The sequence below is a fragment of the Sinohyriopsis cumingii genome, chromosome 10 (assembly GCF_028554795.1).
Source record: "Sinohyriopsis cumingii isolate HCF-2022 chromosome 10, ASM2855479v2, whole genome shotgun sequence".
Taxonomy (NCBI): domain Eukaryota; kingdom Metazoa; phylum Mollusca; class Bivalvia; order Unionida; family Unionidae; genus Sinohyriopsis; species Sinohyriopsis cumingii.
Genome location: NC_142970.1, coordinates 19696072 through 19713100, shown reverse-complemented (window position 1 = coordinate 19713100; position 17029 = coordinate 19696072). Strand labels below are relative to the sequence as shown.

General features: G+C 33.6%; 2 long non-coding RNA genes across 3 annotated transcripts; one reads left to right on the top strand and one right to left on the bottom strand.

Moving 5' to 3' along the window:
* Positions 1–231: 231 nt before the first annotated feature.
* Positions 232–13124, bottom strand: LOC149789681 (uncharacterized). 2 transcript variants are annotated; one of them, XR_016423965.1, is made up of 2 exons: positions 13027–13124; positions 232–543 (listed from the first exon to the last, which is right to left on the bottom strand). It is a non-coding gene; the product is annotated as an uncharacterized LOC149789681 (long non-coding RNA). The 2 variants fall into 2 exon arrangements; XR_016423964.1 differs by lacking the exon at positions 13027–13124 and adding an exon at positions 8534–8758.
* Positions 9639–11529, top strand: LOC149789682 (uncharacterized). Its single transcript, XR_016423963.1, has 2 exons — positions 9639–10417; positions 10934–11529. It is a non-coding gene; the product is annotated as an uncharacterized LOC149789682 (long non-coding RNA).
* Positions 13125–17029: the final 3905 nt, after the last annotated feature.

Below are 17029 nucleotides of genomic sequence, written 5' to 3'. Positions count from 1 at the left end.
TTCATCAAGTCCATATGGCTGCAACTGTAATACATGTACAACCAAGTCCATATGGCTGCCACTGTAATACATGTACAACCAAGTCCATATGGCTGCCACTGTAATACATGTACAACCAAGATAGGTTTGTCCGCCGATGAAGTGGACGTCAGTGATACCGTGATCATAATTAAATATATATTCACGTTTTTGTATTAAACAATGATTTTTCTTTAGCACTAATGCCAATGCTTCTTTTCCTTTTTTTCATATCCACCCGGTCTGTCCTGTGATCTTCGATACAGGTAAGTTTCCATTTATTTGCCGTGTTCTTTTCGATTTAACTGTTGATTTCTTAATCTAACGGTAGCCGGGGTAACTGGCATCACAATGTGTCATGAGAGATAATAAGGGTGGTGCGACCCTTGGGCCATCAAAAATGCCCACATGCGGCCCTCAGGGTTGTTTGAGTTTGAGACCACTGTAGTGGAGTAATCCCATAGTTGGCGGGTTTCTGTTTTGGGGACAGGCAATTAGTTCCCATTTTCTCAGCATTATATTGTGCTGAAATTAAAAATTAAAAAGAACCAATCAACCTATAAATCTCACTTAAGGAGGCTATAAAACATGAGTAAAGCGTGATTAGTTATAAACCTAATAGTAATCAGTGGCGTAATAAGGGTAAATGGCGCCATGGGCGACGATGATAGCTCAGAGGAGTTTCAATAACTCTGGCAAACACCCCGTCCCACCGTGGCCCACCCCACCCTTTAGTTCGCTACTGAAGGTAGTAATAAAAACAACAGTCCTGGAATAGTATGCCTGAGCTGCATAATTATAAAGAACACTTTGTTCTGTCGCAAAATTAATTTATCAGTAATTCTCATGTAAAGGACTTCTAACAATAGTATTAGTAGTTCGTGTTGTTTTTGTTCGTTGGTTGTGAATAGTATTGATAGGTTTAGTAGTATATAGAACTATAAGTAATATTAATAGTAATGGTGGCTTTTTAGCAGTTGTTGCTGTTTTTATTCTTGTTGACGGCGTAATAATAGTAAATGGAAACGTCAGAGAGGTTGGAGACAGCGGTTACAGTTACTGAGGCTGTAATAGTTGTCCCTTCTTGCATTTCATTCTTGGTACTGTTTCTATTTTGGTATATTTTACTTATAATTTACATATACTTCTTAAGTAAGTCACACTAGGTAATACAGAATGAAGTCTCTGACCTATGAATTTATATTTACATACCACTTCTGATTGAAGCAAGCAGTCTACCCACCTTTGTTTGAGTTATTAAAGTATCACTATGTAATGACAGTTTTTGTCATTACACCGAGTTACTGTCGTGCAATCGTGTTATTGTCGCACTGTAGTTTCATTCGATGAGCTGGGGTGGCTGTCATTCATAAAAAAAAAATGTTTCGCACATTCCATCAGCAGTGTTGATATTCCTTAAAATTAATCGTTTGATAAATTTCACAAATTAAAATGTTTCGCACATTCCGTCAGCAGTGTTGATATTCTTTAAAATGAATCGTTTGATAAATTTGACAAATTAAATTTGATGCATTATTTCATTTATATGTATTTCTTATATACAAAGAAATACAGCATTTTCTCCAAACAAACATAAATATCATGACAAAACCAATATGATGGCCATTATAGTTAGGTACTAAGACGTAACTTGTTATTCATTCAGTTCATGACCTATATTCATCTTGAAGTAGACAGTATGACTACTCGATAGTAAACTTAGGACATTGAGTATGTGATTTGAAAAGACTTTGGACGTATGATCTATTTCAACACATAATTAGTACTATTTAGACACGTATAATAAATGTTTTCACAAATGGAAAATGCACTACTAATCTTGACCGCTACACACCTTCGTTTAAATCAGTGTTTAAATTTAGCAACCTTTTCAAATATGAAAGATTGTTATATATATATATATATATATATATATATATATATATATATATATATATATATATATATATATATATATATATATATATATATATATATATATGTGTGTGTGTGTGTGTGTGTGTGTGTGTGTGTGTGTGTGTGCGCGCAAGCAAGCAAGCAAGCAAGCAAATAGTTTGTGCGCGTAATTTGTTTTGTTTTTATATTATGATATAAAAAGCCTAATATAGACAGTGATGCAACAATGCTGACTGTTAAGGTGTGCGTTTACAATGCAACAACATCAGAGAAACTTAGAGAAACTTTCAGCAAGGAAGTTCACCAGGTTTAACTTCCTAATGGAGCTTGTAAGAGTCGCTTCCCTTACCTTGTAATTAAATAAAGTTGTATCCTAGCGATATTTGTTTAACGGGTTTAAGATTGAATAAAAAGAAAACAATGTACGCATCCATTATTTTGGTACATTATTAACTGCGCGAACATTTATGTATCCATTATTGTAATATATAACGATCATAGCAAACAACTGCGTATTCATCATTATGGTGCATTATGATTATGTTATTATCCATAATAATATAAAATTGTTCAGGGCTAGACATTACACCTTTGAAGTTCGCTTCCACATGATATGGTTTTAATTGATCTTTTTTTTTCCTCAAAGTTTTAGTATCTTTATTTGAGGTATTTGAGACCTAGTGGTTAGAGCATCCGCCTCGGATGAGGGAGGTCGCGGGTTCGAACCTCGGCCGAGTCATACCAAAAACTTACAAAAATGGTACAGACAGCTGCCTCGCTTGGTATTCAGCATTAAGAGGTTAGTGTTAGGACTGGTCGGCCTGGTGTCAGGATAATGTGACTGGTTGGGACATTATGCTACATGTCTGTGGCATGATGCCCCAGTGCTAGACATCACTATAAACAGTCACACTGCAGACATATTAGCGATATGACTGAAAGCTACGTTAAAAATCTAAATCACACACACGCATTTAAGGTATTTGATGTACATTTATTCTGCAGCATCTGGCCAGTGTGTTCGTCTTGTTCTTTCATCGTAGTCAATTAACTACTTAGTCCGTCTTTTACTTTCATTGTGGTCAATTGATAAATTTGTCCGTCTTTAACTTTCCTTTACTTTCAACCGTGTTTGCTACTGGTTTATTGATCTGATTGTTTCAAAGAAAGAATATTCGATCATGTCAATCAAAACATGAATTAGATATAAGATTGTTGAAAGATTTTCAAAACATTGCAATTATTTAAGATTCATGTATGTCTCATGTCCTCTCCCCCCCCCCATCAACTATCAATATCTATGTTATGCATTTTCATCAATCAATCGAAGAATCAATCACTCAATCAGACGATCAATCTATATATGTTTCTATTAGAGCTGACTGTTAACATTTGTGTACAATGAAACGACACGAGCCATACCTTCACAAGGGAAATTTCTGTGTAACTTCCTAGAGTTGCTTCCCTTATCTTGTTTGGTATCAATTTCGTTTGCGTGCATGAAGACTGAATTTTTATTTATAAAAAAAATGTACAATGTAAGCATTTATCACTGTGGTACATTATGAATAGAGCAAACATCGTCATAGGAAACATGTACGTATTCTTCATTGTAGTACATTATGAATCTAGCAAATATGTACGTATTCTTCATTTGTGGTACATAATGAATCAAGCAAACATGAACTTATTCGTCATTGTGGTACATTATGAATCAAGTAAACATGTACGTGTTCTTCATTGTGGCACATTATGAATCAAGCAAATACGTACGTATTCGTCATTGTGATACATTATGAATCAAACAAACATGTACGTATTCTTCATTGTGGTACATTCAGAATCTAGCAAACATGTAAATATTCATTATTGACGTACATTATTAGTAAAGTAAAATCTACACTTTCATCCTTGTTCAACAATACGAATAAATAAAAGGAGATCTGATTGTATTATTTATCGGTAACATTATACAAATCAATCATGGCTAAACAATATATCACTGAAACAGCGCTATACATTATACAAAGGAATCAGGTTAAACATTGTACAAATGAATAAGGGATAGACATCATATAAATGAATTGTGGTTAGACATTATACGGATGAATAAGGGCTATACATTTACAAATGAATCAGGTCAAGACGTTATATATAGATGAATTAGGTCTATACATTATACAAATGAATCAGGGCTAAACGATATACTAATGAATCCGGGTTAGACAGACGAATCAAGGCTATACGTTATACAAATGATTCAGGGCTGTATGTATACAGATGATTCAGGGCTAGAGGTTATAGTGATGAATCAGGGCTGCACATTATACAGATAAATCAGGGCTAGACAGGCGAATCAGGGCTAGACGTTATATAGATTAATTAGGACTATACATTATACAAACGAATCAGGGCTAGACGTTATATAGATGAATTAGGAATATACATTATGCAGATGAATCAGGGCTAGACGTTATATAGATGAATTAGGGCTATACATTTTACAAATGAATCAGGGCTAGACGTTATATAGATGAATTAGGACTATACATTATACAAACGAATCAGGGCTAGACGTTATATAGATGAATTAGGAATATACATTATGCAGATGAATCAGGGCTAGACGTTATATAGATGAATTAGGACTATACATTATACAAACGAATCAGGGCTAGACGTTATATAGATGAATTAGGACTATACATTATACAAACTAATCAGGGCTATACGTTATACAGATGAATTAGGACTATACATTATGCAGAAGAATCAGGGCTAGACGTTATATAGATGAATTAGGAATATACATTATGCAGATGAATCAGGGCTAGACGTTATATAGATTAACTAGGACTATACATTATATAAATGAATCAGGGCTAGACGTAATATAGATTAATTAGGACTATACATTATGCAGATGAATCAGGGCTAGACGTTATATAGATGAATTAGGACTGTACATTATGCAGATGAATCAGGGCTAGACGTTATATAGATGGATCAGGGCTAGAGGTTATACTAATGAATCGTGGCTAGACAGACGAATCAGGGCTAGACGTTACATAAATGAATCAGGGCGATACATTATATAGATTAATCAGAGCTATACGTTATACAGATGATTCAGGGCTAGACGTTATACAGATGATTCAGATGATTCAGGGCTAGACGTTATACAGATGATTCAGGGCTATACGTTATACAGATGATTCAGGGCTAGACGTTATACAGATGATTCAGGGCTATACGTTATACAGATGATTCAGGGCTAGACGTTATACAGATGATTCAGGGCTATACGTTATACAGATGATTCAGGGCTAGACGTTATACAGATGATTCAGGGCTAGACGTTATACAGATGATTCAGGGCTAGACGTTATACAGATGATTCAGGGCTAGACGTTATACAGATGATTCAGGGCTATACGTTATACAGATGATTCAGGGCTAGACGTTATACAGATGATTCAGGGCTAGACGTTATATAGATGATTCAGGGCTAGACGTTATATAGATGATTCAGGGCTAGACGTTATATAAATGATTCAGGGCTAGACGTTATACAGATGATTCAGGGCTAGACGTTATACAGATGATTCAGATGAATCAGGGCTAGACGTTATATAGATGATTCAGATGATTCAGGGCTAGACGTTATACAGATGATTCAGGGCTAGACGTTATACAGATGATTCAGATGATTCAGGGCTAGACGTTATATAGATGATTCAGATGATTCAGGGCTAGACGTTATATAGATGATTGAGATGGTTCAGGGCTAGACGTTATACAGATGATTCAGGGCTGAACGTTATACAGATGAATCAGGGCTAGACATTGAATGCCTTTAGAACTTTTAAAAAATTATGTATTCTTTATTTTAGTAACACCTTTCTTTAAGGTGTTTGACGTATGTGTGTTCTGCAGCCATTGCTCATTTTGTCCGTCTTCTCCTTTCATAGTGATCAATTTACTCGGTTTTCGTTAGCACGGTGCCCATATTTTTCTTTAATTGGATCAGTTACATTTTTTACCATTGTTCCCAATTTTTCCATTCATTGTGACGCTACGTATATTTAATTTTCTTTTTTTGTTAGTTCGGATTTTTTTATTTCGCTATATGCTATGGGTAATGTACAGTTGTTTCTAATAGCTGGGTGATGTAAAACTGTATCTACTAGCTGGGTGATGTAAACAAATTCTAATAGCTGGGTAATGTAAATTGTTTCTAATAGCTGGGTGATGTAAAATTGTTTCTAATAGCTGGGTGATGTAAAATTGTTTCTAAAAGCTGGGTAATGTAAAATTGTTTCTAATAGCTGGGTAATGTAAAATTGTTTCTAATAGCTGGGTGATGTAAAATTGTTTCTAAAAGCTGGGTAATGTAAAATTGTTTCGAATAGTTGGATAATGTAAAATTGTTTCTAATAGCTGGGTGATGTAAAATTGTTTCTAATAGTTGGATAATGTAAAATTGTTTCTAAAAGCTGGATAATGTAAAATTGTTTCTAATAGCTGGATAATGTAAAATTCTGTCTAATAGCTGATTTGTCCAAGATCCGTGACAGTTCTGTAAACAACATTGGATAACTATTATGGATATTAACTTAGGCTGAGTCAAGGACATTTGTATTTCTTCGCATAGCAAGATCGTATGTACTTGATGTTTGTCACTTGTTTTGTTGCAACAGACCTTCTGACAGAAAGATCCCGAATGATTTTTATTTTTATTTTCTGGTATTCAGGCAGATTTACCGTTGATTTTAGATAGTGTTTGGAAGTTGAATTAAATTAATTGAATCTCAAGATACTGTTACGAAGCACACATGCATAAACAGAACGCTAAACATGCTTTCTGTTAGTAATATATATATATATATATATATATATATATATATATATATATATATATATATATATATATATATATATATATATATATATATATATATATAGTTGATTGTGCAATTTTCAAAATGGCCAATTTTGATGGTCACATATAAGAGGAGCTACCAGGCCATCCCAGGCACATCTCCAGCTCCTGCGTTGGAATTTTGGAATACTACCAAAGTTCATATTTATAAGGACTTGTGTTAGTAATTACATGATTAGTATCAAGGTACCGTAAATTATTGTTACATCTTTACTTTGTATTTTAGGGAAATTATTTGTTGATTTTGCAAAGCTTATTTCTTCTCACTCTTTTATATTACTTCTTTTAATAACATTGTGTCACAATAGTCGTCAAATAAATTTTTGCTGCTGGCGTTTTTACTTTACCACTGAACCATCTTTTCCCTTCCATGTTGTCAATTAAATTTTGCCTTGGTTTTCTTCTGACTGTTTCTAACAAGGGAAAAATATGATCTACCAGTATTTTAATTGTGATCTACTAGTATGTTAAATGTGATCTACTAGTACGTTAAATGTTGTCTTCTAGTATGTGATCTTCTAATATGTTAAATGTGATCTAAGAGTATGTGATCTTATAGTATGTTAAATGTAATCGAAATGTATGTTAAATGTGATATAATGGTATGTTAAATGTGCTCTACTAGTATGTTAAATGTGTTGTAAAAGTATGTGATCTTCTAGTATGTTAAATGCGATCTACTAGTATGTTAAATGTGATTTACCAATATGTTATATGTGATATACTAGTATGTTAAAGGTGATCTTCTATTATATGATCTTCTAGTATGTTAAATGTGATCTACTAGTATGTGAAATGTGATCGACTAGTATGTTAAATGCGATCTAGTATGTGATCTTCCAGTATGTTAAATGTGATATATTGGTATTTTAAATGTTATATACTAGAATGTTAAGTGCACTTTACTAGTATGTTAAATGTTGTCTTCTAGCATGTGATCTTCTAGTATGTTAAGTGTGATCTACTAGTGTGTTAAATGTGATCTACTACTATGTGAAATGAGATCTACCAATATGTTAAATGTGATCTGCTAGTATGTAAAAGGTGATCTTCTAGTATATGATCTACTAGTATGTTAAATGTGATCTACTAGTACCTTAAATGTGATATTCTAGTATGTGTTCTACTAGGATGTTAAATGTGATCTTCTAGTATGTGATCTACTAGTATGTTAAATGTGATATACTAGTATGTAAAATGTGATCTTCTAGTATGTGACCATTTAGTATGTTAACTGTGATATTCTAGTATGTGTTCTTCTAGTATGCTAAATGTGATCATTTAGTATGTTAACTGTGATATTCTAGTATGTGTTCTTCTAGTATGCTAAATGTGATCATTTAGTATGTTAAATGTGATCTTCTAGTATGTGTTATTCTAGTATGTTAAATGTGATCTACAAGTATGTTAAATGTGATCCACTAGTATGTGATCTTCTAGTACGCTAAATGTGATCTACTAGTATGCTAAATGTGATCTACTAGTATGTGATCTACTGGTATGTTAAATGTGATCTTCTAGTATGTATTCTTTTAGTATATTAAATGTGATCTACTTGTATGTTAAATGTCATCTACTAGTATGTGATTTTCTAGTATGTTACATGTGATTTACGAGTATAAATTATGTTTAATTTGAATACAAAGGTTTCCTTACCTTCCCAAATGTAGTTGTTGTTGTTGTTGTGGGGTTTAACGCCATTTTTCAGCACACGATAGGATATACATAGCGGCCAGTATTAATGGTGGAGGAAGAACCCGGAAAAGCCCGGAAAGAACCACCGACCCACGAGAAGCTACTGGCAAGCTTTCTCACATGCCCACATTGGCTGAATCTTAGACTCGAACCGCCGCAGACAGAGGTGAGATGGCAGTGATCCGTAACGAAGAGCTCCAAATGTAGTATAATTTGCTTATGAGAAGAATTATCGTATCACAAAACTAGTATCGTGTCGCAAAAGATATTGTGTCACAAAAATATTATCGTGGCACAAAAGATCTTGTTTTGAACGATGAAAAATTAAAGTAGGTCATTGGTATTATGCCTGAGTTTTGACCTTGACCTCCCATGGTCAGGTATCGGAAATCTGATACACACATACACACACATACACACACATCCACACTGCTGTGTTCACATAAATAAAATCATACCACTAATTGTTTTACACACATACGTGTTACAGCTATCAAGTTGTAACACATATTATTGACAAATATGTATTTACGTGATCGTGTATTTAAGGGTTGGATGAAAACCGCGTATTCCCAAGTGTGTGTATTGAAGAGCTGGATGAAAACCGCGTATTCCCATGTTTGTGTATCTAAGGGTTGGATGATAACATTTTATTCACATGCTTGTGTATTTAAGGGTTTGATAAATAAAAAGTTCATCAAATTATATATATCTATATTTTTCTTCTCCTTTTCAGATATGTTTAGTATATTTCGTTTTATAGACTTTTCTCAGTGGGTCGATATTTTGTGAGAAATGGCATACATTAGTGCTGAGTCAGAAAGACATTTGACCCTTATTTGCCAGAAGCAATCCGAATCCCACGTAGTAGCTCATTAGAAACGACAAGCTAATAAATGTTAATGGAAACAATTATATAACAACTTTCATTGCAGTCTCAACAAAATTGCCCAAGCAATAATCAAAGCTGATGTTTAACGGAGTTAGCATCTGATTTATAAAATGCTTAGAATGGACATTATTGTGCATATAAATCACCAGCGACAATTAATGCAATTTCCTTACAAGGTAACGTTTTCATTTTGCCAAATTACTATACTCTTCTGGTAAAACCAATAAAACATGTTTGCATCTAATAAATGCCCTGTCCAGGAGGAAACTCTCAAGATGATTCTGATGATATACTAAGGCTCGTGTTTAACAAACATTCCCTTTTGTTTGCTCACTATAAAACCCGTCTCAGTGGGAACACCTCGTCGGCTCCCAAACAGCTGGCCAGTAGTATCATAGGTCAGAGGTTGATTTATTCGTCTAACAGCGGTACCTCGACAGTTATTCTTAGTAATCATCCCTTTATAAGAGTACCCAACAAATGACATAACTACCTTTTTCTGCCGTATAGCAGAGATCGACCGACACTGTTAATTGCTAAAAGTAGCACGCATAGTATTAGCTTGTAGACTCAGCTGCAGAATGTAAGATAAATAAACCGGCTTTTCTACTACAATATAAATGGCGGAACACACTGAAGAGATTGCATCTATCCCTGAAAAGCGAAAAAATAGCGGTGCTTCAAGATATTGTTGCTTTGGACTTTGTACTAGCGATAGTAGATATTCAGATCGTGAACATATAACGTGTGTATTTTATATTTCATTTCCAAACCGAACAAAAAATCTCGAGAACTGCGGGCGTTAGGTGCGTGCTTGTGGAAGGGGAACTTTTACTACTGACAAAATCACAAGATGGAAATGGAAATATATGTGCTGTAAACATTTCGTAGGTGGGAATAGACCGACTACGGATCATCCCGACCCTATCCCAGCAACACTTACACCAAATCAGGTTCGTCATTTACATCTATCTAGAAATTAGAACATGTTATATATATATATATATATATATATATATATATATATATATATATATATATATATATATATATATATATATATATATATATATATATATATATATAGTCCTGCCTCCTCACTCACTTGTATACTTCAGAATTATATACAGGCCTGCTCAGTGCAAGGGGGCGGGGGTACTAAGGGTCCCGCATATACAAAACTGTACAAAGATCTTTATATACAAAAAATAAACTAGCAGTGGGACCCATGGGGCATAATTTATGTATTACCAAAATTTGCAGTTTATATATTACATAGTAAAACAATGTTAATGTTCAAGTGGCAGCTTATCAAATGGCAGCTTATTTAATATGTAGGAATTTTTATTCAGGTATTTATTTTTAAGGGTAAAAATAAAAACACGAGTAAACAAACTTATAAATCTCACACATTCAAAATTCAACTGTGATATGTAACATATTTACATGTCTTCTGGATCGTTTTGTAGATACCAGAAGAGGCCATTAATGTATCGAGCAACCCCTGTTTGTGATGCTGGGATAAAAACTACCTAATATGGCAGTGATGTGGTTGCCAATAAAAACATAAAGGAAACAATGATTCCAAAACGGTGGAAACTTCCTTTAAAAAAGACAAAAGTTGCATCACTAGTAGATTTTATTTTGATATTCTAACTAAAAGTAAAATGATTCATGAATATTTCAGGATGACATGTTATTTACCAAATGATAAATATTTCTACATTCTCATCAGTTTTAAAACTTCTTGTTTGTACAAGTGTATTTTCACTAAAAGAATATACAACTTTATTATTTTGAAATGATACATGTAGATTAACTCTTCAAAATGTTCGAAAAACATGAATTAAAAGTGTCTTTAACATAGACTAAATCAAAACAGAATCATGTCAATTACTTCATTATATTTATATTTTTCTGTCATATATATATATATATATATATATATATATATATATATATATATATATATATATATATATATATATATATACACACCATGGATATAAATTTTCCACTGTTGAAGGCTGTAAGAAAAAAGCAGCAATAAAAATGCAGTTCCAAACCATGGTTTTTGTATTTCCTTACACATGTTATATTATCAGTTGCTGTCATTGTTTGTCCTACATTTTCACTTTTGTGTATCACGTGATACGCATAATACATTTACATGACGCGTCGTCGATCTCTGCTATACGATGATATACATGGTGTGAATGTCCTTGATGGAAATGCCAAACCTTTTTGTGAAACGTTGTCAACAGTCTCATCGAAATTAATCTGTTTATAATCAAAGACATACATTGTATGTCAACTGCTCCGGCTGGCCTGCCCCGACTTAACTATGTGTATTCACAAGGGAATTTCCATTGGAGAACTAGTTCTGAAAATGGTACTGTTCTTCTTAATTGTTCAGTTAATTTGGAAAGACAAAATGAGAATTGAAAAAGTCTGCATTTGAATGTTACTGGTTATCAAAATGAGCATTATTGATTTAACTCGCATCTGTGACTATTTTTGCACGCCATAGATGCAGCCTCTGAGCCAAAATCCTGTAGGGTTTAAAGTCATTTTTCAGATAGGCTATACATGGCGGCCAGTATAAATGGTGGAGAAAGAACCCGGGAAATCCCCGGAAAGAACCACCGACCCACGAGAAGCTACTGGCAAGCTTTCTCACATATCCACATTGGCTGAATCCGAGATTCGAATCCATGCAGACAGAGGTGAAATGGCAATGATCCGTAACGGTGAGCGCTTTAGACCACTCGGCCACTCGGATCCCCAAGACAGAAGTTAATGAAATGTCGAAAAGCGTGTTCTTCTTTTAATCCAAACTGAACCTTAAATGGGTAATTATTTAATCTTAATTTTTTTCAACTGGTTGAATAAATTCGGAACGCTCGCAAAAAAATGGAAATCATTTAATTCTTTTCATGAATTCAAAATAAAATCATTATCGATTTTTGAGATTCTCTATATCGGTGAAGATTAGTTGACGCACATTTCCTTTTGTTTCAAAAGTTATTAAATTCAACCAAATGTTTAGAAAATATTTCTTTGAGCAAGGAACATGCATTTCTGTTTATAATCAAACCCCGAATGACACAGCCAGTCTATCGTACATAGGCATGATTCTATTAAAAAAAACAGGAATGACCAAACATGCAGACGATACAAAACATAATTTGAATCAAATGTACAGCAGATTGTCAAAGCCAAATGCACAGTAGATTGTCCGAGTAAAATGTCCAGTACATAGTCCGATTAAAATGTACGCTAGATTCAGTCAAATGTACAGTAGATACTCCGAGTCAAATGTACAGTAGATTGCTTGTGCCAACTGTTCAGTAGACTGGTTGAGTCAGATAAATAGTAGACTGTATTATTCACATGTGCAGTAGATTGTGCCAGTCAAATGTACAATAGATTGCCCGAGTGCAATGAACGTTAGATTTTAAATCCGCAACAGACTTTAATAAAAATGAACGTTGTATTGAGATATTTGTCCTGGGGAAAGGCGACCTGGGGCTGCCCAATCACTAAATTGTCTATTACATACCTGCTGGACACTTGGCGGAATCGAAGACCAGCTGTATCATGGAGCCATGCAGTGATCCTTTTTAAAACTCAGTGTAGTTATAAGTTTGTAGAAAGTGCGCAAATGTCCCATCACGAGGTGCTCCTGGTTCTCGTAGTAAAGGAAATCCCCTCATGCTATTAATAGTTTGTGAGATTAAGGCGATCTCGTCATGTTGGTAAAATTTTGTAAGATTAAGGAGATCTATGCATATTAATACCAATTTCTGAAATTAAGGAGATTCCTGGATATTAATACCATTTTGTGATATTAAAGGGATCCCTGCGTGTTAATACCAGTCTGTGATATTAAGGAGATCCCTGCATATTAATACCAGATTGTAAGATTAAGGGGATCCCTGTGTGTTAATATCAGTCTGTGATATTAAGTGGATCCCTGCATGTTAATACCAGATTGTGAAATTAAGGATATTCCTGCATGTTAATACCAGTTTGTGATATTAAGGGGATGATAATATGATTTATTGTCTATATGAATATGGTATTGAGTCTGTGAGTTCCATAAACGAGGAAGAAATGGAAGTTTATCAAATCAATCCAAATGCTGGATTTTGGGTGGGGATAGATAGATAGATAGATAGATTATCTATACGATTATCAATTTTACCATTTCATCTTTGGTTATTGTTAAACAGACTTCCTAATCTGACAACAACACAACATAAAAGATTTATGACAGTTTTTCAATATTTATTTCTTTAATTTTTCCATAATATAACTCCTTCTACAGACTTTCCATCATTAACGAATGTAATAGTCAAGATTTCCTTGTCGTCTTTATAATTAGTATTTGTTCTTGTTAGTTTATGTTGTTACACTCCTTTATGGACAACCTAATTAGGTCTAAATTTTGAGGAACTGTTTTTTCAATTGCACCATCACAAAGTTATGTGTTTGTATATGCATTATATGTATCAATAATATAAAATGGATTGTCAGCTTGAATCATATGCACAATAGTGATTTTAAATAATAATTAGGAATACAAATTAATGTTATTTTTAATTAACTGATTTAAATTATTCCACCACAACTTAACGGTTGGACAGTTCTAAAATAAAAAATTCAGTGTATTGTTTCTACAAACTTTACAAATGTTTGTAAAGATTTTGTTACAAATTAGACATCAAAAAGCAACTGTCATTCCGTTTAAATTGAACATTTTACATAGACACACTCATTTTTCAACGCAGAATATCCGATAGAAATTATGTGTGATGTCACAGTTTGATATCCAACAGAAATTCTGTGTGATGTCACAGTTTGATATCCAATAGAAATTCTGTGTGATGTCACAGTTTGATATTTCTGTGTGATGTCACAGTTTGATATCCAATAGAAATTCTGTGTGATGTCACAGTTTGATATTTCTGTGTGATGTCACAGTTTGATATCCAATAGAAATTCTGTGTGATGTCACAGTTTGATATCCAATAGAAATTCTGTGTGATGTCACAGTTTGATATTTATGTGTGATGTCACAGTTGGATATCCAATAGAAATTCTGTGTGATGTCACAGTTTGATATCCAATAGAAATTCTGTGTGATGTCACAGTTGGACTTGTGTTAGGGTACACTATTAATGTTCGTGTATAAAAAGTGTCAGTTTCACCACAAAACATTTCGAGTTGTTAGGATATTTATGTGAATGGATGATTACTGCGGAGATTTCAGATTTACTGTATTGTCTTTGTGATCGGACAGTAGACTACATTATATCCGGAAGACATTTGATTTGACGCATGTATATGTATACAAGTTTCATTTATTCGGAAATGCATCTCATATTTTACCTCTTAAATATGCTGTGGTTAGATATTTTTCTGCCATTTGAGAGATTGATTTATGTCCACATTTTTCTGTGAACAGAGGAGAATGTATTCATTCCTGTAAGTTAACATTTAAACCAATCTTGTACACATGGTGAATACAGCAAACCCATATACACCCAAGCCCTCAATGAAATGACCATTTCCTTGGTTTTATTTGATGTTGTTCTTCTTTTCGGGGGGTTTATAACCATTTCTCAGTGCATGATAATTTATACATAAGCCACTGTGGGGTAAATATGCCATATGTAGATATACGTGATCGTTTCCCACAATTCCCTTTCGTCTATAGATTCGGGAAAAAATGGCCACCAATAGTCTGTAGTAATAGTCAAAACAAAACGTTTCATAAAGCTCAGTAAGGCGAATTTCCTACGATCGCAGCCAACCAGTAAAGAGAATACTGCGCACCAACTTCATGGGCTAATTTGGACAAATCAGAATCGCATAAAGTGATATTTTAACATGTCATATAAAACATATGAAGCTGCGCATACTATATGTAAAGTTTAGAGACAATGTGATAATAGTTTTTAAGACACATGAATAATGTATTATAATATTTAGTGAAACCGCATAAGACTTGAAACTTTAGTCATTTGACATGCTAATGCAAAATTAACTATCCAATCAAATTGTCTGGTTGATTAAGTTCTTTATGCTAAATAACAATGAATATCCAGACACATTGATCTAGTAGATTTCGTTCTTCGTGCTAAAGCACAATGAATTATCCAAATAATCTGGTCTAGTAGATTACGTGGTGCATAATAAAGCACAGTGAACTATCCAGTCAAACTGGTCTAGTAGATTTTGTTGTGTATGCCAAATCACAATGAACTATCCAATCAAATTGGTCTAGTAGATTACGTTTGTTCATGCCAAAGCACAATGAACTATCCAATCAAATCAGTCTAATAAATTACGTTGTGCATGCCAAAACACAATGAACTATCCAATCAAACTGGTCTAGTAGATTACGTTGTGCATACTAAAGCACAGTGAACTATCCAGTCAAATTGGTCTAGTAGATTACGTTGTGCATACTAAAGCACAGTGAACTATCCAGTCAAATTGGTCTTGTAGATACCATTATGCACGATAAAGCACAATGCATTATCCAGTCAAATTGGTCTATTAGATTACGCTATGCGCGATAAAAGTTCGAAATATTTAATCAAAAATTGGCCTCGTATATTAATATGTGTATGCCATTTGTTTAAAGCTCTTACTTATAGTATTTCTGGATTTCTTTCCAAAACACTATACATATATTCACACGCACTTATAGTTTTAAATAGTATGGGGGAGCCAGGATTTTCCAACATCTCATGCTGGGACACCATATTGAATCAATTATAATTTAACCCAGTCAATATTCCCTGCATAGTGTAAAAATTGTATATTGTTAAAAACTGTATGTTGTAGAAAACTGCATGTTGTAAAAACTGCATATTGTAAAACCATATTTAATTCATTTCTTACATGGATTATAAAAACGGCTAACAACCTTATAAATTTGATTCATTTCATATAAGAATGCAGAACGGCTCAGTCTTACAAATTTGATTCATTTCCTTAAGGAATATAGAATGGCTCACAGTCTTACAAATTTGATTCATTTCTTAGATGAATGTAGAAAAGCGGCTCTCAACCTTATTTATTTGATTTGTTGCTTACATGAATATAGAAAACGGCTTAATGGTTCCATTATCCATCACATGTTCTGTACTAAAATCCCTAAATGTCTTTGGATCAATTATTTTTAAATATCTGTGATGTAAACCATCTTTTGTAAATATGTTAACAACGTTTGTTAGGCTCCTTTCGGTGTAATTCGTCCTGGATGTCGTATATTATTTGAAAATGTAAAACCTTGTAGCATAATTGTACTCCAGTACGCTCCTGTCGTGTATATGGATCCGATATATTTTGCAGAGAATTAATTACCCTTTTTACATAAGTAATTTTCAGTCCAACTTCATCATACCCGTATACAATTATTTTGCGTTGCACATTATCAGTTGATCCTTTCGCATTAGTATAGGTAATATTATGAAAGTACATGTAATGTAATTTAAGTACAGGTAATGTCATATAAGTACACATAAGGTAATTTAAGTACAGGTAACATA